This window comes from Eumetopias jubatus, unplaced genomic scaffold, assembly GCF_037043125.1.
Source record: "Eumetopias jubatus isolate StellerSeaLion01/CBP00866 unplaced genomic scaffold, mEumJub1_p1.0 scaffold_3, whole genome shotgun sequence".
Lineage (NCBI taxonomy): Eukaryota > Metazoa > Chordata > Mammalia > Carnivora > Otariidae > Eumetopias > Eumetopias jubatus.
In genome coordinates, this window is record NW_028274809.1 from 54,860,633 (window position 1) to 54,886,771 (window position 26,139).

Here is a 26,139-nt window from a genome sequence, read left to right on the forward strand (position 1 = left end):
CCACAACAGGCTTCTTGAAATCTTCAACCAAACAGAACTCCTAGCAATTCCCCCCAGATGTACCGACTCTTCACCCACTGTGTGTGTTTACTCTAAAACAGTCTTCCCCTTACATCTCGAAAATCTCAATCCCATCCTTCCTTTACACCCTGTGTGGGTGACAGGGAGCTGTTTCCTAGAAGGAATTCTCCAGGTTCTTAACTTTCACAATCCTTGCACAGTACCTCATGGACTTTCCTCAGTCCATCTTGATCAGAGTTCTTGAGACACATGTCTTTTCTTCCCCAAACTGTATGCTCTTTGAGGACAATGCCCACATCTGCCTCATCCTCAGAAGCCCAACTGCACCATGGGCACACCTCTACATGGCAGACCCTCATGCCTTCTTCTAAAGTGTTTGAAAGCTCGCTGTGACTGGTTATTGAAACCAAATGGACAGGACCAGACCAACTTTGAAGGAAGAAAGGTTTCAGTTTAAAAGATATGCAGCAAGACTTGTTTTCTCATGAAGTTGAGAGATGAGAATTTGAATGCTACTCCTAGGGCGAAGAAACCGCCATTACATTTACCATCCAGTGACTCACCAGCAACGACTAACAGTGGTGCATTAAAAGCTTCCCTTCTACTCATGTGACTGATAACGTACTTTCAAGTTAAAGAAATCATAAGATGGCTGATCCTGTGTTTCCTCTGCTACAGACTCAAAATACTGGTCGCCTCTGGGCTTTGGTTAAAGAGCTCTCAAGACCTGTGTATATAATGATCATTTCAGTCATCATGTCTAATACACCCTACACTCTAAATATGCAAGGACCAAAATGCAAAAATCAGAGAATCTGATACATAACAGAACTCACAAATGCCAAGAGAAGGGAACAGTAACCAAAGAACCCCCAAACCCCGGCAGTCTGATACTGCCTGGGCAGAGGTTCACGAGCCCTAACAGGCCACTTGGATGGCATTCATTCAAACGTTTATTGGATCACAAGGGAGAGGCTGACTTCACTCTGGGGTGATGCCGCAGGGCTGTGCCGATCCATATGTTCTCGCCAGACCACTGGACAGCTGCCTACTGTTTGCAGTCCTGCGTTCACAGAGGACATTGCTCTGTCTACTCAGTTTACAAATGGTTACATAAATGAGTTTTCATATACACTCTTAGACCTAAGTAATTTTCCGAAGCCCCCAATCCTGCAAGAATACATGACCTAAACCCTAACCCCACACGAAAGAACACTCTCACTGGGATGGCCTGACTCAGAGTCGTGCTAATGGGAAATTTCTGTTGGGGGATCTACGTGATATGGCTTTTATATCAATGACATTTGGAACATTCGGTCTCTAATATCACATTGCTGGTGTCTCTTGGATTACTGGAATGGCAACTGAATCCCTGGAGCAGATAGCAGGAGACTCTAACTATTTCATCCTCCTTGCCTTTAAAATGACTATTGCAGGGGCGCCTGGGTGGCTCAGTCATTAAGCGTCTGCCTTTGGCTCGGGTCGTGATCCCAGGGTCCTGGGATCGAGCCCCGCATGGAGCCCTGCATCAGGCTCCCTGCTCAGCGGGAAGCCTGCTTTTCCCTCTCCCACTCCCCCTGCTTGTGTTCCCTCTGTCGTCTCTCTCACTGTCAAATAAATAAATAAAATCTTAAAAAAAAAGAAAGACTATTACATATATTCTTTTAAAGTACAAATATACCTACCACACGCAAATGGAGGTCAGAATAAGGTTAAAAATTTAGGTTAACAAATTAGGTAAATATTGTCGGTGATATCGTTATAAATTACACATTGGTTTAAATGATAAAATAGGCTCTAAATAAATAAAAGATTTGCATAATCTGTATATGTGACTTAACTGAATAACCCTGGCCTAATTTCTCTTCAAGTAATTCTCTTTTATCCCCTATGCTACTCTGATGAAATTATTTCAAGCTGCTCCATTTCTTAGGCCTTTTACCGTATCAATTCATCTAGGTTTCTATTTGGTTTCCACAGTAACTTACTTGTTTGCTCATGAGACCACAAAAAAAATTTGACAACTAAATCAGGTCTATTAGCATTCTTACAACTAAAGTTTCTTGTATTTAGATAGTATTGTCAGTAAAATCAGAATACAATTTAAAATGTTGAGACAGGGAACAGTGCCATCCATTACAATTCAAAACTGTTCTTCTGGAAATCTAATTTGATGCCATAGACTGATTAAAAAAAAAAAATGGATGGGGACAGCAGGGTGAAGTATGTTACCACAGAGCAGCAACTTCCTTGAAATTGAGTGCTTCCTTTAGGCACAAGTGGAAGAGTGTGGTATCAAGGAAAGAGTGGGGTCAAACAGGCTTAGTTCAAATCCCCATGGTGATGTTTTCTAGCTATGAAACTGCGCACGTTATTCGGCTTTTCTGATCCTCAATTCCCTTATCTGAAAAGTGGGGATCTGGGATCTAATAAAACCTAGTTCAAGTTGCTTGGGAGATTACAGGTAATAGATGCTCAGAACCTAGTACTGCACGTACCACCTGGTAGACACTCAACTGGTAATTGCATGGAAGGGTTTTTTGGATTTCAGAATTATCCTTGAGTTCTCATGGCATACACCATAGTTTATGCAAAAATACAGACATGTTATTGAATAGTATGTTTGGCTGCTAATTTACAAACCTTCTGATACATATCAACTAATTCTAGGTTAAAATTTTTCTTTTCAAAAACTGAGATCCTTGGATTATTCTAATACCTCTATATGCCAAACTTTCTTCAGACTACAAGTTTGCAAACCATCCCAGGGAGAAACGACACATAAAAATCAGCAAAACGTTCATTTCAAATACCCAACTTTTATGAGGTTCATAGAAATGAAGACTATGCATTTAAAAGTTTAAAGTACCCTAACAGAGAGCTGTTGTGCAGTGAGTGGCTAAGAACCCAGTCTCTGGAAGCATCTAGATTCAAATCCTGCTCTCCTACTCTCTAGCTGGAGGACTTCGGCTGAGTTATGTCTTCTCTTCGTTCCTGGGTTTCCTTATCTGTGAGATGGGGCTCTAAGAGTACCCATTGCACAGGGTTGTAATGACAAGGAAAGAAGAATGCCTGAGATGTGGCAGGTACCCAATGTTAGCTCTTTAAAATTAATTTATTTTTAAGATTTTATTTATTTATTTATTTGACAGAGAGAGAGAGAGTGCACAAGCAGGGGGAGTGGAAGCGGGAGAAGCAGGTTCCCCACGGAGCACAGAGCCTGACGCGGGGCTCGATCCCTGGACCCTGGGACCATGACCTGAGCCGAAGGCAGACGCTTAACCGACTGAGCCACTCAGGCGTTCCTCAATGTTAGCTTCTAAAGCAGCTTTGCCCAACAGTCACACGGCACATATTCGAGACTCAAATTATCCCTGGTCATGCCTCGTGGTTCTTCCTATTCCTTGATAAGAGAACCAAACAGAAGAATTTCTTGGAAAGCATTTATTGCCTACTTCCTGTCCTGCTTGTTACAGACCTGACTGGAGCCCATCCTCAACCATGCTGCAAGGCTCTATCATAGGCTCCCCTGACCATGGTGTAGTCCACAAACCTGTCCCACTCAGTCACCAACCCATTCTGGACCAGTGACTATGTTACTGTGGACCTTGCCTGACCATCCTTAATTTTATGCAGCAGCAACAGTAGGACAAGACGTCTTGGCACAGCGCAGACTCAATCAGAATTGTAAAACGAAAGACATCAGGAAACCAACAAGTGATAAAGTTGAGAGCCTTGATATCTGTAAAGGTCAGAATTCAATAACTGGTTGCCACTACACCCTGCTGTCATATTCATCTTCCTTCCTAAACTATGGACCTGTCTCAGGATCCACTCAAATACTGGCTGAATGCCTGCCTACATTGTGCTCTGGCCCTGAGAGTTTGGAGTCTGGAAGTATGAGCAATACTAACACTGGGAAAAATGCATTCCCTCCCTCACTCTCTTGGATTGTAATGACCAGGGTCTTACATGTTCCGAATGAACTTTACTGAAACCTATAAAAACAATTTAGAATCTGTATTCAAATTCTTCTACATTGCTGGGGGCAATGTAAGTTGGGATGAGCACTTTGGAAAAATGTTTGACAATATCTCCTAAAGGCAGTAATACCCTGTGACCCACCAATTCCACTCCTGGATAGATCTCAAGAGGAGTGAGTGCTTACATCCATCAAAAGACAAATCTGAACATGTTCATAGCAGCTGTATTCCTACTAGCAGCAAACTTGAAATAAGCCAAATGGCCATTAAGAATAACACACAGAAATGAGCAAGAATGAACTACTGGCACTTGCAACAGCACACAACGACATGGACAAATCTCAACACAAAGAGAACCATTGTATAATTCCATGGGTATGAAGTTCAAAGACTGGCAGGATTAAAGTGCAGTGACAGCAGTCAGAATGGCAGCTACTACTGGGTGGTACGGACTGAAAGAGGTGTGACAGAACCTTCCAGTGTGCTAGAAATGTTCTCGATCTTCATCTGGGGGTGGCTTTACGCATAGATACAGAGAGGGAGAATTAATTGAACCTACGCTTAAGATTTTGCATACTTTATTGTACATAAGTTACACCTTTTAAACAAACAAGCAAAAAACACCATCCTTACTTCAAAAAGTTCAGTGTTCCCTCGCCTTGATTAATTAATGAACGCCGACCGCTACACTAACCATCGCAAGCATGCCCTTTGTGATCCTCGCTGTTATGGAGTGTGGATGCTAGTAGAGAAAAATCACTTCACTGGTAGCACTCTTCATTCGGCAATAAATCACATACCACCTTCTGACATCTCATTGTACTTTTTTTCGATCACTTGACGATTTTATATTTTGCTTAAATTTATATCTGGTTGGTTTAAGTCCTTCTATGCCTTTAAGTGCCAGGCACAGTCTTATACGCAGCATGGGTTTACTAATTTCTTGTTTACTCATCTATCACCACCATAGTACTTCTCTCGGCCTGGCGTTTCCTGGCCAATGTTCTTTTCTTCGGATTTTCACTTTTTTCTGCCTCCTAGGAAGCCTGTAAGTCTGTCAAACACTTCAGATAGTACACAGTCTATGTTTATATAAGCTCTATCTACTAGTATAGTGTAGGAGGTGGCTTACGTTATTCTAAGTTTTCTTTCTTTCATAAACCCTTTCAGCCAATAGTAGAATGAAATTCATTCTGTATGATTCATCCTATTATAGAACCCTATAATAAGAACGTGGAAGAGGTCAAGTGGGCAAAGTACGGATAGGATCGGGAGACTCACGTCATCAAGGGGAAAATGATAAGCCTTTGCTTTGATACCTTTCAACGCACCGGCCAAAAAAAGAAAATAGCCAAGCCTCTCTAGCTTCCTCTTCCCACAGTGCTCACGGTCCTGCTAGTGCCATACGTAGCCACACGCCCAGAAAACACCCCTGAGAATGACGTGTAGGATGCCATGCTACTCATCTCCCCAGTCTGTTTTTTTAAATGTGACTTTTCTAAGGGTCATTAATTGAAAAGTTCCAGAAAAAGCATGAGCCCTATAACCGAATGTACTTAACAACAGTTACCACTGATCTGACAGAAAGAGCAAGAACCAGGGATGACTTAAGTTTCATAATTTTCTTTTCTGTGGTGGTGTTACTGACAGCAGGCCTCCCGTGATTCCCAAAGCTACCTGTTCGCGCCTAAAGTCACAAGGCTGCAGGTTGCATCTGGAAGTCCCAGCCTTTCTCTCCATGTATTCAGGCTTCCTGTTGACTTTCCTGCTGACCGGCAGCATCCCCAGCCACTGAGCATCAGCTGCCCTCATAAGAGCTATGCCCACTTCAGAGACGGAGCAAGTTGATCCACCGCAAGCCCTGTGGCTTCGTGATGAAGCATGCTGCCGTAACAGAATCAGTTTCTGTTTGGTTCTCTCCCTGGTATTCAAAGGGAGAAGCCCAAATGTTGCAGAGCTTTACTCTTCTATTATCCTGGGAACAATCGTCAGAAGTCATGCTCCAGGGATGCTTGTGTGGCTCAGTCGGTTAAGCATCTGTCTTCAGATCAGGTCATGATCCCAGGGTCCCGGGATCGAGTCCCACATCAGGCTTCTTGCTCTGCGGGAAGGCTGTTTCTCCCTCTGCCTGCCGCTCCCCCTGCTTGTTCTCTCTCCCCCGCCCCCATTCTCTCTGGCAAATGAGTAAGTAAAATTTAAAAAGAAAGAAGTCATGCTCCAACGTTATGACAGGTCAGTGTGACATGCTAAAAATACGTCCCCACATAATTCATATGTTGAAGCTCTAACCCTCAACATGGCTGTATTTGGATATGATCTAGGGCCGTTAGGGAGGTGATACAGGTTAAAGGAGGTCAGAAGGGTGAGCCCTAATCAGATAGGACTGGCGCTTTATAAGAAGAGGAAGAGCCAGTAGAGATCAAAATCTCTCCCGTCCCTCCTCCCACACCAGCTCACAGAGAAACCATGTGAGGACACAGTAAGAAGATAGCCGTCCATGAGCCAGAAAGAGTCCTCACTAGAAACCAACCCCCATGGCACCTTGATCTTCAACTTGTAGCCTCTGAACTGTGAGAAAATAAGGATCTGTTGTTTAAGCCACCTAGTGCATGGCCAGCTTCTGTTAACAGCAGCTCCCTCTGACTAATACAGTCAGTGAAGGGCTGCAGGGGTAGTGGCATCCCATAAAAATCAGAGAACACATATATGCAGTCCACTGGGTGCAATGCAGCCCCTGAATCAGCTCAGCACAAAGAAGCACTTCACAGAAGGATTGAGGATTAGGCTTGAGACCAGAATTCCAAACAGGCAGCCCTGCAAACTTGAGTGTGATTTGTCCTGGCCTCACCAACCCCATGTCATCCTTCCTTTCAATTCTTGAAGAACCTTCTGGTTCCTCGGCATGGAAAACACTTCTTTCCCTTTCTTCATCATCTGTTTAAGCCCAGTTCAGCCCAAAGGTTAGTGCCCAGGCAACATTCTCTCATGCCACAGGCAGGGCCCTCTCTCTGTCAGGGTCTCATAGCACCACATTTTTGCCCCAGCATTTGAAGCAAGTTGGCAGAGAGAGATTTCTGTGATCTCTTTTTAGGCGCATGTTTTAACCACTAGTCTGTAAACTTCCCACAGCTACACGGTGCTCAAATACCTGCAGCACAAAGTTGGGAAAGAAGTGGAAAAGAGGTGATGAAAAGGGTAGGGGAGGGAAGGGGGGTAGGGGAGGGAAGGGGAGCAGGGGACAAAGAAAGTGAAAGAGAAAGGCTGAAGGACCCAGTACACTGACTTTGTCCGTTTCGGCTGCTGGACCAAAATAACCACGGGCTGGGTGGCTTAGACAAGGTGGAAGGGCCAAGGGAGCTCGGGGAGGTCTCTTTTATAAGGGCACTGATCCCATTCATGAGGGCTCCATCCTCAGGACCGAATCACCTCCCAAGGCCCACCTCCTAACACCATCACTTTGGGGGTTAGGAATTCAACATAGGAATGTTGGTGGGAATAAAGAGTCTAGTGTATCCATGCGGCAGTCTTGTCAGATGGAGGCCAGCGACAGCAGGGAAGCATGCTGACCTGCTCACACTTGCCCCCAAAATGCTGCCACGCTTCCAAGAGCTGGCCCAAATCTTTCAAGGCAAAGCCACTGGCAAAGATCTGTGACCTCTACTGCAGCTGTGGGACAGTTAGTCAGTCCTACAACTTGAAACAGCATTAACTAAATTAAATTGTTCTGTGCAAACTTTGGGGGCTGTATTTCATCATTTTGTACACATACACACACATCTACACGCTTATCAGTATAAGACTCTTAAAAAGTGACATATAAAAAAACCCCACTGTGTCCCACTGATGATACTCTTGAGTTTTCAAACCTCTCTTGAGCTGCACACCAGTGATTCCCTACCTATGGCCCAGGGACCCCTTGGGAGATTATGATGCCATTATTGTGAGGGGCTCACATGCATCCACAAAGCAGAGTTCTGCCTGCAGACAGAATACATTAAAGCCCAATTATTAAAGGAGACAATGCCTTATGAATCCATAGTACTGGCCTGATGATCAGTTTTGACATTTATATGACGGAATGATGCTACTGATCAAGTAACTTCAAGGGACTTAATTTGTTTTTTTATATGTTTATGGATTTTACTTTCCCCTGGTTAGATCATTTCCATAACTCAAGAATAAGCGGAAGACCTTAAGGAACAAAGCACCTAGCATTCACGGCGTAGAACAATGTTCCGTGTACAGCCCAACTGCTGGTCATCATGTAAGAAGCCCCGCCCCCCGGACAGCTCCCTGAGCCTCCTGTTACTGGGCAGCAGTCCTGTCCTCCATCCTAAATATGGACTTAGTGTGACTCTCGCCAACAAGAGGAAAAAAGCTCTTGGCAAAAGGCTACAATGTCAGAGGCTTCAAGGATATCTTGAGGCCAAGTTTAAATTGATCATCCTCATTTTAGAAGGTACTGAGAATTTGTGTCTCATGAGTAAAGCACACATATACCCATACCTGAGCATCTCTGCAAGCCCTGAGGCTTCCTAACCGAGGTGTGAAAGACATGTGGTCAGAGAGATACCTGAGCATCTCTGCAAGCCCTGAGGCCTCCTAACCGAGGTGTGAAAGACATGTGGTCAGAGAGAGAAAGGCACCATCACCAAGCATCCCAATATAGCTGAAAAACATCCTGACCAGGAGCTGGATGTCTGGATTTCTAGTCACAGCCCTGCTGCTTTGAAGTGTGTCACTTTGCAAGTCTCTGGGGCTTGGTCTCTTTATTTATAAACTGAAGATGTTGGGCTACCAGATGATCACAAAGCTCCTTCCAGCTCCGACAGTTTATTTTAGCTGTACTTTAGTCCAGGATCACCCTAACAAGGGTTCCATTTCCATTATAAATTTGCAACTATATCTACAAAAGACAAAGTCTGGAACTCCTGATAAGACAAGAACTAATACAGTACCAAGCACTGGCTATACTGAGCGTTATATGGGATTTGGACGTACTTTCTCCAACTCTGAATTTCAATTCTGATTCTTCACCTCAATTCCGTATTTCCCAACTTATGAATTCCAAGAAGCACTGAGAGATATAGAAACCCTAGGATTCCAATATTTTTCTAGCACCTTTTTTCCCCCAGAACTTTTTAAAATTAAGACTTTATTTCTTAGAGCAATTTTAGGTTCACGGCAAAACTGAGGAAGTACAGAGATTTCCCATGTGCACCTGCAGCCACACAGGCACACCTCCCCCATTACCAACATTCCCCCCAACTCGTATATTTGCTACGATTGATGAACCCATATTGACACATCATAAGCACCCAAAGTCTATAAATTATGGTTCACTCTTGTTATTGTACACTCAATGGCTTTGGACAAATGTATAATGACATCTACCATTATAGTAACTCAGAGAGTATTTTCACTGCCCTAAAAGTCCTTTGAGTCCGTCTGTTCATCCCTGCCCCGCCCAACCGCTCCAACCCCTGAGCAACTACTAACCTTTTCACTGCATTCATAGTTTTACTTTTTTCAGAATGTTCTATAATTGGAATCGGTATGTAGCCTTTTCAGATTGGCTTCTTTCAGTGGGCAATATGCACTGAAGCTCCCTGCATGTCTTTTCATGACTTGATAGCTCATTTCTTTTTAGTGTTGGATAATATTCCATTGAAACATTCACTTACTGGAGGACATTTTGGTTGTTTCCAAGTTTTAGTAATTATGAGTAGAGCTTCTTCCCCCTCCCCCCCCACTGGAAGATAATGTTTATTGAGATCCCACCAGCTGCACAATCTGCTCCTGCCATTAAGCTCCTTCTTCCTTTGCAATTTGGTCTTTCTTAAGTGGTCCCATGAATGCTTTCTTCTCCTCCACTGTCTGGAATCGGCCGTGGCCAAACTTGGAGGTGGTGTCAATGAACTTAAGGTCAATCTTGTCCAGGGCCCGCCGCTTGGTCTGCACCAGCAAGGACTTGCAGAGAGTAAGCACTCGCTTCTTGGTTCCCACGACACAGCATTGCAGCATGACAAAGTCATTGGTCACTTCACCATAGTGGACAAAGCCACCCAGAGGGTTGATGCTCTTGTCAGACACAGACAATGTCCGTGGAAGCATTGTTCTTGATCAGTTTGCCATCCTTGGTGAGGTAGCCCTGGCCGATCTTATAGATCTTCTTGTTGATCTCAGTGCAGTGATGGTAGCCCTCTGGCCCAGCCTGAGCCACGGAAAACGCCACTCGGGCAGGGTGCCATGCCCCAATACAGGCAACTTTTCTCAGGCCCCGGTGGGTCTTGCAGGGTAGCTTCTTAGTGTGCCAGCAGCTGGTGACCCCTTTGTAGCCTTTGCCCTTGGTGACACCAATGACATCGATCATCTCATCCTGCCCAAACACTTGGTTCACAGGCACCTGCTGCTCCAGCCTCTCATGGGCCCAGTCCAGCTTCTCGGCCACTGTGCCTCCGTTCACCTGGATCTCCATGAGGTGGGCCTTCTTCTGGCATAGAGGAAGCAGATGCATCTGGGTGTGGGTGATGACCCGGATCACCTGGCAGTACCTCATGCTGTTGAAGTCCTTATCCAGCTGCTTTTTGCCATCATCATCCTACCACTTCTTGCAGTATTTGGTGAAGGCCTTCTTCTTAGACTTATGCCAGTTCTTATAGAAGCACCTTTTGCATTCATCACTGATGTTCTCGGCAAAGATGGTCTTAACAGGTACGGAGGCCTCGAGGGGTTTCCACCATGCCCAAACCACCATGGGTGGTGTCTCCACAATGGTCACAGCCTCCACAACTTCCTTCTTATTCACCTTGGATCCTAGCCTGTCCACCTCCCGCACGATGTGAGTCATGCCAGCCTTGTAGCCCAGGAAGGCTGTGAGAGGGACAGGCTTGGAAGAGTCATCCTTGGGGAAGCTCTTGACCTTCCCACGGTGCTGGCTGCTGTGCTTCTGAGGCAAGAAGCCCAGAAACCCATGCCTGGGAGTGGAGAATTTCCAGTGAGACATTCCGCCGCCAAATGTTGCCAGTAGAGATGAGCAGAAGTTCTGTGAACATTCCTGTACAGGTTTTTGGGTGGACATAAGTTTTCAACTCCTTTGGGTAAATACCAAAGAGTGACTACAGATCATATAGTAGCATGTTTAGCTTTGTAAAAAACTGCCAATCTTTCTTCCAAAGCAGCCAATACTATTTTGCATTCCCACCAGCAACAAATGTTGCTCCACATCCTCACCAGCATTTGGTATTATCAGTGTTCTGGATTTTTGCCTATTCTAATAGGAGCGCAGTCATACCTCATTGTTGTTTCAATTTGCATTCCCCTGATGACATATGATGTGGAGCATCTCTTCAGATGCTTATTTGCCATCTATATCTCTTTTTTGGTGAGGTATCTGTTAAGGTCTTTGGCCCATTGTTTGATCAGGTTGTTTATTTTCTTATTGTTTGGTTTTAAGAATTCTTTGTATATTTTGGATAATAGTTCTTTATCAGATATGTCTTTTACAGATATTTTCTCCTAGTTTGTGGCTTGTCTTCTCATTTTCTTGGCATTATCTTTCACAGAGTAGAAGTTTTTAATTTTAATGAAAGCCAGCCTCTTCCATCTTTAATCCATTGGATCCCACAGGCTTAGAGAGGAAGGCTATTAAGCTATTTTCTGTTGAAATAGCAAAAGGAGGGGACGCTTGGGTGGCTCAGCTGATTAAGCCTCCGACTCTTGATTTTGGCTCAGGTCATGACCTCAGGGTCGTGGAATCAGGCTTCTTGTGGGGCTCTTGATTAGCGGGGGGGGGGGGTTCTGCTTGAGATTCTCTCTCTCCCTCTCCCTCTGCCCCCCACCCACTGCTCTCATGCACTCTCTCTCTCTCTCTAAAATAAATAAATAAATCTTTCAAAAAATATATCAAAAGGAAATTGTCTTTACAACATTGCATTTCACTGATGTCTTTTTCAAAATATTAAGATTTCCTCTTTAAAAATGAGTATTAAGTTTAAAATAAACATAAACGACACTTCATTTATGTATCTTGATTCATGAAATGCTTCCCCTGGAAACAGATTCTGAATAATAATAATGAAATAGAGTTGCTAACATGTTGTTACTAACCTTAAAAGCTGGTATATTTGAGGTGCCTAGGTGACTCAGTCAGTTAAGCGTCTGCCTTCGGCTCAGGTAATGATCCCAGGGTCCTGGGATCGAGTCCCACATTGGGCTCTCTGCTCATGGGGGAGTCTGCTTCTCCCTCTCCCTCTGCCCCTCCCCCCCAACTCATGCTTTCTCTCTCTCTCAAATAAATACATAAAATCTTTTTTATTTTTTTAATTTTTTTAAAAGATTTTATGTATTTATTTGACAGAGAGAGACACAGCAAGAGAGGGAACACAAGCAGGGGGAGTGAGAGAGGGAGAAGCAGGCTTTCTGCCGAGCAGGGAGCCCGATGTGGGGCTCGATCCCAGAATCCTGGGATCATGACCTGATCCGAAGGCCGATGCTTAATGACTGAGCCACCCAGGCGCCCCCATAAAATCTTTTTTAAAAAAGCTGGCATATTTGTATTCTTCCCCATCAAAAACAATTCCCTTTCGCAACAAGCATTAGAGAAAATTTAATACTAAAACAACTGAGAATATTTAACACATTTACTTCACTTATTGTAGATATTCAATGTGAAAACAGACATACTTTTGAGACTGGCATTTTAAACCTTTATAAGCAGTTTTTCTAGCAAAGAACAAAAATTTACATCTGTATTTAATTCTGAATCTCCCTTTGGAGTCAGTAAAATATTCATGTTTGCATCTCTAATTATGACAATAACATGCATATGTGTAATGTTTTGCCTTAGATATTGAATGTGTACATGAACTCATATGCCTTCCAGACTAACCAGGGGACACTGAAGCCTGGGCCTCTTGCCTCCACCCTGTAGAATACAAAATAGTAGTCAAAATGTCTTACACACTGCCTCCCAAATAACAACAACGTTCAAGTTAAGACCAGGAGGGGAAATCTGACAAAAATGATGCGGAGAGCTTTCTTGACTATGAAGGGAAACCAGAACCACCATGGGTATGAGGGGCTTGTTGGCAGTTAATTCTGCCTTGTTTTCACACACCAAATATCTCATTTCTAAAGATAAAAGCCCTTTTCAAGAAAAAGTTCAAAGTGAGAAAACAGTTGAAGGAGGGTCAACCGAAGCTGAAATTCGCTCAATACAAAGTTTTCCATTTGAACTGCCATAATGTGTTTTCTGATCTCCTCACTTCACATAAATCACTTCACATCAAGGCGTTCAGCCATTTCCTGTCCGGCTGAAGCCAGTGACTAAGATTTGAGCTTCACCTTCTTGATCCTTTTCTTTACTCAGACATGTTCAAATGTAGCTTTTGGGAAAGGGCAAAGAAGTAGGTAGAAAACCAGATCATATAATTCAAGATCCCTTTGCAGTTTCGTTTTCTGTGATTTTTATAATTATTTCCTTAGCCTCTTCTCCATTCTTGTACAGTCCTTGGTTATTCACTCTGCACTTTTCCAACCAATCGTCACTTGTTAGTAATCTTTAATTCAAACTGGAAGTATCAGTCTGAACTCATGAAGCAATTTGCTTAATTTTCTAGCTTTATGTCCTGAAAGGACCAAGAAATAATGACTAGCCAGCAGCGATCACCACCCCTAGTGTTCATATTGTGTCTTGAAATACTATTTCCGTCAAAAGGAACTGGAGCTCCATGGAGAAATGGCTGAATCGAGGCCTGGGAATAAAAGGTACAATGAGCGTGGAACATCTTGTCTATCAAAGACACTCTAAATAAATAAGTAGAAAGATAAATAAGTGGATGATTAATACATGTACACACACACACACACACACACACACACACACACATACTATATACACAATTCAGAAGCCAGTTAGAAGAGGCCCCCCAGCCTAGCCAAGAACTGGGTAATTTGATCATCAAACAGAATAATGATTGCAAATGGATTCAAACATATTAAATGTGTTTAAATCCATGAATTCATTTAAAAAGTTATTGGTCACTTTTAGAGGAAGCCAGTTAACCAACTCATTCTGAAACTGGTAAATAAAGAGAAAGAATCAGATTTATCTTGCTTTTCTATTACAAGCTTGCTCCTCAGGATAAGGGAGAAACTGATGCAGAAGAGTTTCTCTTTACGGAAGTTTCCAGCTAATAACTGAAGAAAAATGTTAGATTTAGAAGATCACCATGCAGCACCTCCTAATGAGTGAACGGGATCTCAGCAACAGTCCTCGATGCTATGATCACCGGAAGCCAGTCCCACCCTCCAGAGGTTTCACAAGGAAATGAATTATCCACTATTGATTCAAACTTAACGCAAACAGCAAATGGAATAAAGTCGAAGTTAATTTGACCTTTCAGACTCTCTTCTTTTCAAACAGTTAAAGAAACTACAAGTAATTCAGCAACGTCAGTATATAAACTTTCTTTGGGAAAGACACTGTCTGACAAAGGAGCCAGAGGTTCTTATAAATTAGTTCATCCTTGGGTTCACCGCTCTACTTATGAGCCTTTCCTTAGATAAACTCTTACACATATATCCCCTAATAGTGACAAGTAAGGGTAATTCTGCTTTTACTTTTTTGGTCTGTGTTGTCCTTCTGTAACCTAAAATAGAGATAATTGAGTTAAAGAATTCAAAGAAAATTCCCTACAGAAGAAAACCACTTTGGATCTAATTCTACTGTTGAGTTCTCACTGATTTCTTTTAAATGAAATGAAATGAAATGAAATGCAAGCTCTGGGTACAGTAATTTAACCACTATTTTGATCATTCCTCTTCTACTTAATTAGTAAAACTAAACTGTTAAGTAATCCCATTAAAAATGACAAGACAGGTAAATGGCTTTCTGAATCTTACAATTATCAGTACTTGACCTTAAAAAATCAGCACAAGCTCAAATGGAATTTGATCAAGAGGACTCCAGAAACATATAGGCAGACACACTAGGGGAAATTAGTAGGAAAGGGACCTGAGGCATGGGGAATCATTTGCATAAGCAAATGAGTTGGCTAGCTACAGGCAAATGATTTCATGGAGCCCCAGCACCACCAACCTTCCAAACAGAATCTGCTCTCACGGGAGGAAATGATGGATCCTTCATACGTCAAGAAAAACTGTTCATCTCCCTATATGAACTTAAGCAACGATAAAATGAAGCCAGGACCTGGGTTTTCTCATGGTATCACTCAGGAAATCATCTTTCTGTAGCTATGAGATAGGAATACAGCACCAGGGGCACCTGGATGGCTTAGTTGTTAAGCGTCTGCCTTCGGCTCAGGTCATGATCCCAGGGTCCTAGGATTGAGCCCCACATCGGGCTCCCTGCTCCGCGGGAAGCCTGCTTTTCCCTCTCCCACTCCCCCTGCTTGTGTTCCCTCTCTCACTGTGTCTTTCTCCATCAGATAAATAAAATCTTTAAAAAAAAAAAAAAAAAAAGAGTCGACGTGTGCAGAAGTCCTTATAGTCCAGGGCCTGTTTCCCTGTAGCAGCTCCGTATTGCTGGAGAAGGAGAAAAGTGTCCCGGATCCTTTGGTCTTTTGGGCATGACACAAATCGAGTGAAGGAAGGAGGCAGAAAATCCCCTGGATCCCTGCAGGATTAATTTATTCAAAAGAAATGCCAGAAAAATACTCAACATGCAAAAGTCTTGTGAAGAAAATGAAGCAAAACCACAAAACATGCCAAAGACCAAGGCCGACCGCCCTTCAGAAGATGAATCACAGGAGGCAGAAGGAAATCAATCCTCAACCTTCCGAAGAAGGTGTAAGCCAGGAAGCAGAAGGAAATCTTAGAGGAGGGCTGACCCAGCCTGGCAAGGGGTTTAAAGAGGACACTCCTGTGAGGCATTTGGACCCTGTAGAAATGATAAGAGGAGTAGATGAGTTGGAAAGGCTTAGGGAAGAGATAAGAGTGAGAAACAAGTTTGTGATGATGCATTGGAAGCAAAGACATTCACACAGCTGTCCTTACCCTGTGTGCTTTGGGCCTTGAATTCCTTTTTTTTGTCTGATATTAAAATCTGGCCCCTGCTTTCTTTCTGTTAGCATTTTCTGATGTATCTTTGACCTTCATTTTACTTTAATCATCTGGTGGAATTTTGTTTTAGGTAGTTTCCTTGTTATCGGCATCTCACTGAATTTTGTATTTTGACCCATTCTCCAGGTCTGTTTTTCAGTTGGAAAGTTTCACACATTTGCATGAAAATATATTCATTATATATTGTGAAGTAAAACATAACAGATTACAAAGCAATATATTTAGTATCAGCTCACATATGTAGGATTAAATCCCAAATTTGTGTGCGTGCACGTGTGTGTGTGTGTGTGTGTGTATACATACAAACATATATCAGAAACATAACTGCTTATTTCTGTGTGGCATGAGCTTTTTTCTTTTTGCTTATATGTATTTTTTCATGAACACATGTCACACACACAAAAAGAATTAAAGTCTTCTTCTTCTTTTTTTTAGATTTTATGTATTTATTTGAGAGAGAGAGAATGAGAGATAGACAGCACAAGAGGGAAGAGGGTCAGAGGGAGAAGCAGACTCCCTGCTGAGCAGGGAGCCCGATGTGGGACTCGATCCCGGCAGTCCAGGATCATGACCCGAGCCGAAGGCAGTCGCTTAACCAACTGAGCCACGCAGGCGCCCAAGAATTAAAGTTTTCTAAGTAAGAGTTAAATAATTTGCAACCAGCTTCTAAGGACAATGGGGACACCTAAACTCTTGATGGAAGAACTATTTAAAAAATGTAAACCTCAAGTTACCTCTGGATCCCTTAGCCAGAGGAATAAAACTGGCAATTCTTACAAAAAAAAAAAGGAATACAGCACCAGTCTGAATACAGCACCTAACTCTGGGTCAAAAGACTTAACCACCATGATGCTGAACGAAAGAAGCCTGATGCAAAAGAGTATGTACTGAATGACTCCACTCCTATGAAGCTTAAGAACAAGCAAAACTAATCTCTGGTAGGAAAAAACCAAAACAAACAAACAAACAAAAAACACAACAGTGGTTACCTAGGGAGGGTGGGGAGTTGACTGAGAAGGGGCATGAGGGAACTTTCTGGGGAGACGGAATTGTTTTTGCGGGGTATAGGTTACATAAGCATACCCATTTGTCAAAGCTATAGAGCTAAGGTTAGTGCTTTTCAATGTATGTAAACTTTTAAAAACTATAAATGCTATCATCATCATCATGTGGGGGTAAGAGCTGGTGAAGGTATAGATGATTTAAGGTGGCAGAAAACTGATAATTCTTGAGATTGGGGATGGGTACATGGGGGTTCACCACACTGTTCTGTTTACTTTGGACACGTTTAAAATTTTCCATGCTAACGGTCTCTTTAAAAAGACTAGAGCTTTAATCCCCTCTCCAGTACTTAATCGGGTGCTTGGCAAATCTCAAACTTTCTGAACCTCATTTTACTTATTTATAAACTGAAGATAATGATGCCTGCACATCTCACTCAAAATAACTCTGGCTTGTTGCCAAGTATCCCGTGAGGCAATGGAAATAAAAGTAACTTCTAAGCTGTGAAGTAATACATAAATGTAACAAATCAATAATGAAGATTTGTAATTACTAATAGGCTAACATTCCATCCTGGAATGTTTGAGGAGATCATTAGTATATTTCTTTCAACAGAAATATGAGGTGTATCTATTTGTTTTCAATAATTCCTGCTTGAAAAAATACTAATAGAACTGATAAATCAAAAGGATGGATAACATAAATGTTATTTATATTTACTGTAAGATTTATTTTGCGTAACTTCCTACTAATGCAAAAATTAATGCCTTAGGAAAAAGTTTGATTGCCTTCTAGAAACATCAACCTGATGGCTGAGAGAAGATGCCTAAAAGCACACTCCAGAAGGAAGTTGGTTTAGGAACTTAAATGACATAGATAATTCACATGCTTAAAACTGAGGTTCAACTGTTATAAAACCCACTGAAGCTTAACCATCCAAAATAATGTTCACGAGCACATATAAAATCACAACATTAGGGATAAGAAACACTACATTCTTAATGTGAATCCATTATACTTAGAAATTAGAAAGCTGGACTTCTAAATATTTGGCTCTTCAATGTTAAGGCACATAAATATTCAACTCAAGGAAGCCCAGTAGACATATGGACCGTTTCTTTATTTTATTAACTTGTCTGTTAAGCTAACCTTCGTCAGTTACAACTACCACAAAATACAACTTGTACTGGGAAAGGGAAAGAGAGGCAGAGACAGCGAGAGAGAGAGAGAGAAGTGGTGTGACTCTATTCTAATGTCCCAGTCTAGTCCCTAAGAGTCAGAGTGTACCCTGAAAAGACAAAGGGGTTGGCCTGGCGTGCTGTTGTTTGTTCAAGTTTCAAAGTAAATAAGCATGCCGGAGGGATGTTTTAAAGAAGCACATTCCAGTTCAAAAATACACTTACAAGAAAGTCACGTGGATACATTCCTTTGCATTCATCTTACCTTCAAATAATAGATGTTTGCACCCAGTGCCTACTTTCAGGGTTCGAACATCTTTGAAGACCTGGTTTAGGCAAACATGCTGCTTTCATGTCCGTTTTCCAGGCTGGCCTTTCTGCTCTGCCTGAAGTGACCTGCTGCGCTCCTCCTCGGGCAGCCTCAAACGCCATGTCCGTTTTCTTCCACGCAACTTCCCCAAAAAGTGTTGGCTAACCCTGCCAACTGCTGGGTTTCAGGATGGCCCAAGGAACACCATCTGAGCTGCTGTTTATGAAATTACTAAACAAAACCATGACTGAAACTGCCCACTTCTTATTCCTTTGTCATGGTAGAGCACATTATACAACACCATAACCAAAGTACTGGTCATTTCAAGAAAAATCAAGGCTTCAAGCTAAAACTCCCATTCTAGCTATCACCCTGTTCATAATACCTTCACCATTAAACTTAGGTTCTGAGTTTATATTTCCCCCAGTTTATATGGCCCCCAATATGGTGCAAATAAAATATAGAACCGTCTAGTTAAATCTGAATATCAAATAAACAAGGAATCTTTTAGTATAAGTATGTCTCAAATACTGCATTCTATACTAAACTTTTATACTAAAAAAAATTCCATGTTTATCTAAAGTCCAAATTTAATTTGGTATCCTATTTTTATTTACTAAACATGGCAACTTGCAGCCCCACCTCCACTATGATGATGGATAAAATCAACATGCCCATAAAGAACACACTAACTGTTATATCCACTTTTGATTCGCTGGCTCTGAATTTATCCTTTTAGAATATACAGCATGTAGATAATATAGCAAACTATGAGAAAAAGCAGGATGACATTACTGGGATAACCTCCCTTTCCCCGACTGTGAAACGGAAAGGGTTGGACTAGATCTAAAATTCCATTAAACTACTGAATTCTTAACAAACCTTTACCCACATCAAAGTTAATCATCAATGTCTGAAAACTCATGTCTCCTGGAAGAAGTTTCTTCACCAAAACACAAAACAAAAACCAAAAAACAAAACCAACCAACTCAATTTGTCGTCCACTTCTACTTGTCTTCCAAAAGCATTTCCTGAAACTCAACAGTAACAGTAACAGTAACAGTAACAACTTCTCTTGTACAGTGGCTTGAGTGTTCGCTAATATTTGCCACCTTCTATAGATTCTGTCCACAGTCCACTCTCTCAGAAATGTTCAGGGTTGTAGAAACTAATTGTCTAGTCACACCAGGGGCCATTATCACATGTGGTGATCCCTAATGTACTGCTTACCAAGAGGTCATATTATTTTAGCAGAAGATCCAAAACTATTCTAAGACAGAGTTGTGCCATGATCTCATCATGCCAGGAAGGAAGAAATAGCAGACATCTAATTCATGTCGACCAAAGACAGTCTAGAAGTATTAATATTAATTATAAGGAATGGGATAGGATTTATGCCTTTCTGCATATCTAAATTTGGTTCTATTCAAATGGCCTCAAGTACCAATGTTGTTATCTGTGACATAGAGGGCATCTAACTCAGTCCTATTTGCTTAACAAAAACCATTGACCATATGAGAACAAATGTTGTTGTTCCAATGTTGTTATCTGTGACATAGAGGGCATCTAACTCAGTCCTATTTGCTTAACAAAAACCATTGACCATATGAGAACAAAAGTCTGCCATTTTTTTGTTTCATCCAAATCATCTTCCCTGTTTACAATGTTTTGATTTGGGCAATTATGTTAATTACACTGGCACACTGTGGCCTGTGGGCCAAATCTTGCCCTCTGCTTATTTTGTAATAAAAGTTTTATTGGACCACAGCCATGCCCATGTATTGATGTGCTGTGTGACTGCTTGCACACACAACAGGAGAGTGAGTAGTTAGCGACAGACCATATGGCTCAGGAACCCCCCAATATTTACAACCTGGCCCTGTACAGACAGAGTTTGCCAATCTCACTAATCCCTTGCACTCTTCAAGGGCCCGGGGGGGCGGTTTTGGTGTAGTAGCTCATAAGGCCAAGTGGAGTTCCAATAGAACACCACTCTTCAGCCTCAGATATTCTTAAGAATCCAAAGGAGAAACACACAAGCGTGGAGATATGAGAAAGCACATTACTTTCTGCTTGGAGTCCAGCATTTCAAAAGGTGGGAACTACATCATGGCCAGCACACGTACAGGATGCTTGCTGCCACCGTGACTTGCAGTTCGAGGAAGAAAATGCAGGAAAGCAGGGATACAGAAACTGTCTCCACTTGGTGCCAGTGCCTAGGAAAGGTATTGTCACTGTTACAGGAATTTAGAATTTAAATCAACACAGTTGTTCCGTGACTTCACTGCTTTAGGCAGGAAGGGTGCATGATCAGAAAGAACAAGTGCCTTCAAAACCGAAATGACTCTGAGCCTTAAAAGAGCCCCACGTAGGTGCCTCGGAGGACAGATGGTCAGAATGACATATTATGGGCTCTGCGAGGCTCTTGCTGAATACCGCCTCCTCTGCAGTAATCAAGCATGAAGGGCCCCTTGTAATCTCTTTCTGCTCCGTGGAAAGCCCTTGTAAGCAGAAATGGCACACTCACAGTTAATGAAATTTTATGCCGTTGAAAATTAAACGCAGATATTCCTCTAGTTGAGAGGAGCAGGAAGGAGAAAAAAAAAAACTCATAGTAACTGTTGCTAAGTTTGACTTCACAATATTGACAGAGTAGATGACTTACCAAATAAAAACTTTAAGAACTGGGACTAATTCAATCCTTCAAACCCTCTTAGGGATCACAATGGGCTCTCCCACCAGGACAAAAGCAAGCCGTGGTCCTTTCTTCCCTCCTTTGAGTCTTATTCTTCCATTATGTAGCATCTTCCACTCCCTGAGCCCACCACTCCCTTGTTTGCCTAAAGGTGGGTCCCATGCTTGCAGTCCTTTGGCTCCTGCCAGACAAACACAGAAAATCAACTACACACCCACACCCCTGGACAGGGGAAAGAGACATGCCAGCTTATTTCACTTCCAGGTGCGGCCAGAACTCAGTATGTTCCTGCTTTTTTTATTCCAATATTTGGTGGACATCTACTATGTGCCAAGGACTGTGCTTAGGGTTAAGGTTCAAGGGTAAAAATAGACACAGACACAACCTTCTCAGGGCATTGACAGGCGAGGGGAGCAGAAAGGGCAGTTATCAGGTAAATAATCCCATAGAGTCTAAGGTTATATTATAAACGAGTCCGAATCTAAGATGAGGAGTCAATACACTATGTTCAGGGCTGTGAGGGTGAATGGCCGGAGTCTGAGAACAGAAAGAGGAATCCTCATTCGGGATCTGAGGAGGCTTCTGCTCTGCACAAGTGACATTTAAAATGAAACCCGAAGCAGAAGTAGGAGTTAGTTGTTCAGGTGAAGAACGGAGCTGAGGAGCATTTCAGGCAGAAGGCAGAGCAGGTGCCAGCGCCCTGAGGAAGAGGAAGTGTGGCCTCATCAAGGGAAGTGAGAGTGAGGATGGAAAGAGAATGGAAGGCTGTGACCAGGGCAGTGAAGGATTAGATATGAATACATAAAGATCACTCTGTGTGTGAGGACTAGTCCTGAGGGGCAGGAACAGAAGCAGGGTCAGGAGTTGTGGAGAAAGGATGACCATGACCTGGTTGCGGGGGGGGGGGGGGGGGGTGGTGGTGCACAGTAGGTGTGCAGAACAGTGGCATGATTCAAGACAGATTTGGAAAATAGGATCAACAGGAGATATTGATAAATGAGGGAGAAAAAGGTACCAAGGATATCTCCCAATTTCCTGGCATGAGCTCCTGGGTAGATAGCTCACCATTTACCAAGACAAGAAATACTTTGGGAAGACACTATAGGGTGAAGCATCAAGAATTCCATTTTGCGGGGCGCCTGGGTGGCTCAGTTGTTAAGCATCTGCCTTTGGCTCAGGTCATGATCCCAGGGTCCTGGGATCAAGCCCCGTGTTGGGCTCTCTGCTCAGCGGGAAACCTGCTTCTCCCTCTCCCACTCCCCCTGCTTGCGTTCCTGCTTTTGCCAACTCTCTCTCTGTCAAATAAATAAATAAAATCTTAAAAAAAAAAAAAAAAAAGAACTCCATTTTGCAAACCACACAGCTTATCTGTAAAGAGTACAGGAAGATTTACTAGCTTCTATGTAACCTTCTTGGTCTGTTTTCGTCATCTGTAAAATGGGAAATACGGTAAACCTACGTGGCTAAGACAGAAAGGGCATATACATTTAAAATACATGGCATGATTCCCAGCACACAGCAATCTCAAAAAAAAATTGTTAGTGGCTATGATTATTTTTTTACACTTGAGGTTTGAAATGTCTATTGGTGACCTCAGGCAAGATGTCCAGTAGGCAGTTAGATAACTCGGCTCTGCAGCTCAGAACTCTCTCCTGCTGGGAGAGTTCTGGCTATGAGATTATGAATCAAACACCTTGTTACAGATTTTATAATAGCAGCTGGAGATTTACTTGTAAATTGACTGAAAGGTCAGTGTCTGGGTATCAACGGCATATAGATGGCACCCAAAGCTATAGAAAATAGAGTAATTTGATGCAAAAGTGAACTCTAGGGAGAAAAACTGATGGGTGAAGGAATGAGCCTGTAGGGAGTTACTTAACCACAAAACAAAGATGAAAAGTTGAAGGAAAGCAAATAGATATAAAAGGAGTCTGTACATTTTATTCTATTTCTCCAAGAAGAAAAGTGGCAATCTTAAAAAAAGAGAGTCAGTTACTCCTTACGTATCAAAGTGTACACAAAGATATATTTGTAAAAATATTCACTGTAATGCCAAAATAGCAAAAATGACCTCAAGCAACCTAAATCAATAATAGCAGACTGATTAGGTAAAGTATGGCACATCCATGTAAAGGAACAAATGTATAGCAATAAAAATCATGCCATAGATGATTTATTGGAAAAAATGTTCACATTTTACTGGTACACCTACTTTTCCGGTGTATATATTGCATAATATACAATAGAAAAAAAGACCCAGAAAAAGAAAAAACACCAGAAGAGCAAACAATACCAGAAAATCAATAACAGTTGATTCTAGATAATGAGATTTCAGATTATTTTCTTTCCTTGTGTTTTTTTTTTCAAAATATCAGCATGAGTAGATGTTAATTGTATAGACAGAAAATGAAACAAAGCGGAGAACTCTCATGTCTCCCTCTAAAACATCTGACACTCTTAGTTCTCAAATCCTCAAACCAAAACGCTCAAGACAAATACGAAGACTGAACACTTGATACAAATGTCTCCAACACAGTAAAAGGAACCTGACACTGTTGTATGCATGGAGAGCAATATTTACTGATCCTTCCATAATGAAATAGAACCTCTCCACCAGCGGCTATGCTTTTCTAACCTTGAAACAACCAATGTTAAGGTTACAAGTTGGATTACATTCTTCTTGATCTTCAACAATATGCATCAAGAGACAATCACAGGAAAAATTCCATTTCATCGTAAAAAGATAAAGCAGCACAAACTTTCAGTCTGTACATAATTATGTACCAACACAGCCACACAACCAAACCTGAAATTTCTTTCTGTTTTAAGGGAAGAATCACGTATTTGGAAAAAAAAAAAAAGGATTTTATTTATGTATTTGGGGGTGGGGGAGGAGCAGAGAGACAGGGACAAGTAGACTCCACACTGAGCACAGAGCCCAATATGGGGCTCAATCTCACGACCTGAGCCAAAATCAAGAGTCAGACACTGGGGGCACCTGGGTGGCTCAGTCGTTAAATGTCTGCCTTCGGCTCAGGTCATGATCCCAGGGTCCTGGGATCTAGCCCCACATCAGGCTCCCTGCTCCACAGGAAGCCTGCTTCTCTCTCTCCCACTCCCCCTATTTGCGTTCCCTCTCCCACTGTCTCTCTCTGTCAAAATAAATAAATAAAATCTTAAAAAAAAAAAAAAGAGTCAGACACCGAACTGACTGCACCACCCAGGCACCCCCAAACCTGAAATTTCTTTAAAAGGAAACATTAAACATTTTCAGAATACCCTTACTTCCCCACAGTATTTTTAAAATTTATCAAGAAAATTTAGGGACGCCTGGGTGGCTCAGTTGGTTAAGCATCTGCCTTCAGCTCAGGTCATGATCCCGGGGTCCTGGGATCGAGCCCCACATCGGGCTCCCTGCTCAGCGGGGAGTCTGCTTCTCTCTCTCCCTCTGCCTGCCACTTCCCCTGCTTACGTGAGCCCTCTCTCTCTCTCTCTGACAAATAAATAAATAAAATCTTTAAAGAAAAAAAGAAAATTTACATTGCCCCTCTGCTAAACCATAAATAAGCTTCATAAAAGCAGATTAGACTTTCTCTGATATAAGCAAAAGAAGAAATTCTCCTTATATCCCGGTTTTTGATGTCCATGCCATCTTGGCCAAGTTCCTTAGCTTTTCTGAGTCTTGGGTTTCTCACCTAAAAGCAAGGGAAACGTAACTTTCCCTGCGGGAGCTTTCTAGTTTGGAGGACCACGGCAGCTGCATGGGTCCAAATCTCTCTACACATCCTTCCCAAAAGACGACAAAATCAACAAGATGGCAAATATCTTCACAGGCCCAAGGCATTTGTCACGATTAGGGGCACAGAATACCACAAACTTCAAATTACCTGTCAGTGTCGGAAGAAACGAATTTCTAGAAGAGCTGCTTCTGCTGCTACACACCAGTGAGTGTGAAGAGAGGCACGTGTGCAAGGAGAACAGGGGCATGGAGGGGACTCCAATGAAGCCCAGACAAAATTACCCCCGAAGAGGGAAAGTCGTGTGCCAAGTGTCCACAGAGCACACATGGCCCGAGGCCTGGTAGCTTTCAGCCCCAGCTCCACGGAGCGAAAGGGCTTGAAGATGAGAGAGAAGTGTTGCTTCTGGGAGAGAAGGAAAGAGGGAGTGGTGCTACAGCACAGAAGGAAGACAGAGAAAGTAAGGTTCCTACGACACACCAGAGCCTTGCCATCCACCACCAGCAGCACACATTGGAGAAACGGCACCTCTGACAGAGATGCGAGCTCCCGAGCCAGCAAGAGCACCGCGGAAATGCTTGGGAAGAGAAAAACATCAGAACCCTACCAAAGAGCCGCTGAAAACTCTCCCCACCCAAAGCAGAAGGAACCTGAAACAACACTCCAAACTGACTTAAATATCCTCACAGAAGCATTTGGAGATCTGAAAAAACACCTAGAATCAGAAATACAAAAATTAACACCAGAAATGGATGAGGACAAGAAAAGGAAGAAATGTACTGAGAGGTGACTGACTTCAACAAAGACAATGCAGAAAAAAGACAAAAGGACTTTTTCATCAGAACGGAAAAGTTGTAAGGTGTGAGGTGAAATAAGGAACATGGGAGAAAAAATCTAAAAATGACAAAGCAGGACACAGTAAAGAACTGGGCATGCGTGAGAAATGGTGAGGGGCTGGGGGCACGATAGCACAGGGACAGTCACAGGGAGGTAAAGTTGAGAAGCGAGACTGGAACCAGATTCATTCATTCTACACACACTTTTGAGCATTGAGGGCACAGGTGCTGGTGGCCATCAGTGGAAGTGGCCCTCGCCCTGTGGGGAAGACAAAGGGGGAGTCAGCAACCTA

At 42.5% G+C, this 26,139-nt stretch overlaps 1 protein-coding gene and 2 pseudogenes across 2 annotated transcripts in view; 1 reads left to right on the forward strand and 2 right to left on the reverse strand.

The window, feature by feature from the left end:
- Window positions 1–26,139, reverse strand: part of OSBPL6 (oxysterol binding protein like 6) — a 207,483-nt gene that overhangs the window by 122,864 nt on the left and 58,480 nt on the right. The gene's annotated exons all lie outside the window — the stretch shown is intronic.
- LOC114224047 (large ribosomal subunit protein uL3 pseudogene) lies at window positions 9,756–11,010 on the reverse strand (annotated as a pseudogene).
- LOC114224074 (transcription elongation factor A protein-like 8) lies at window positions 15,689–16,043 on the forward strand (annotated as a pseudogene).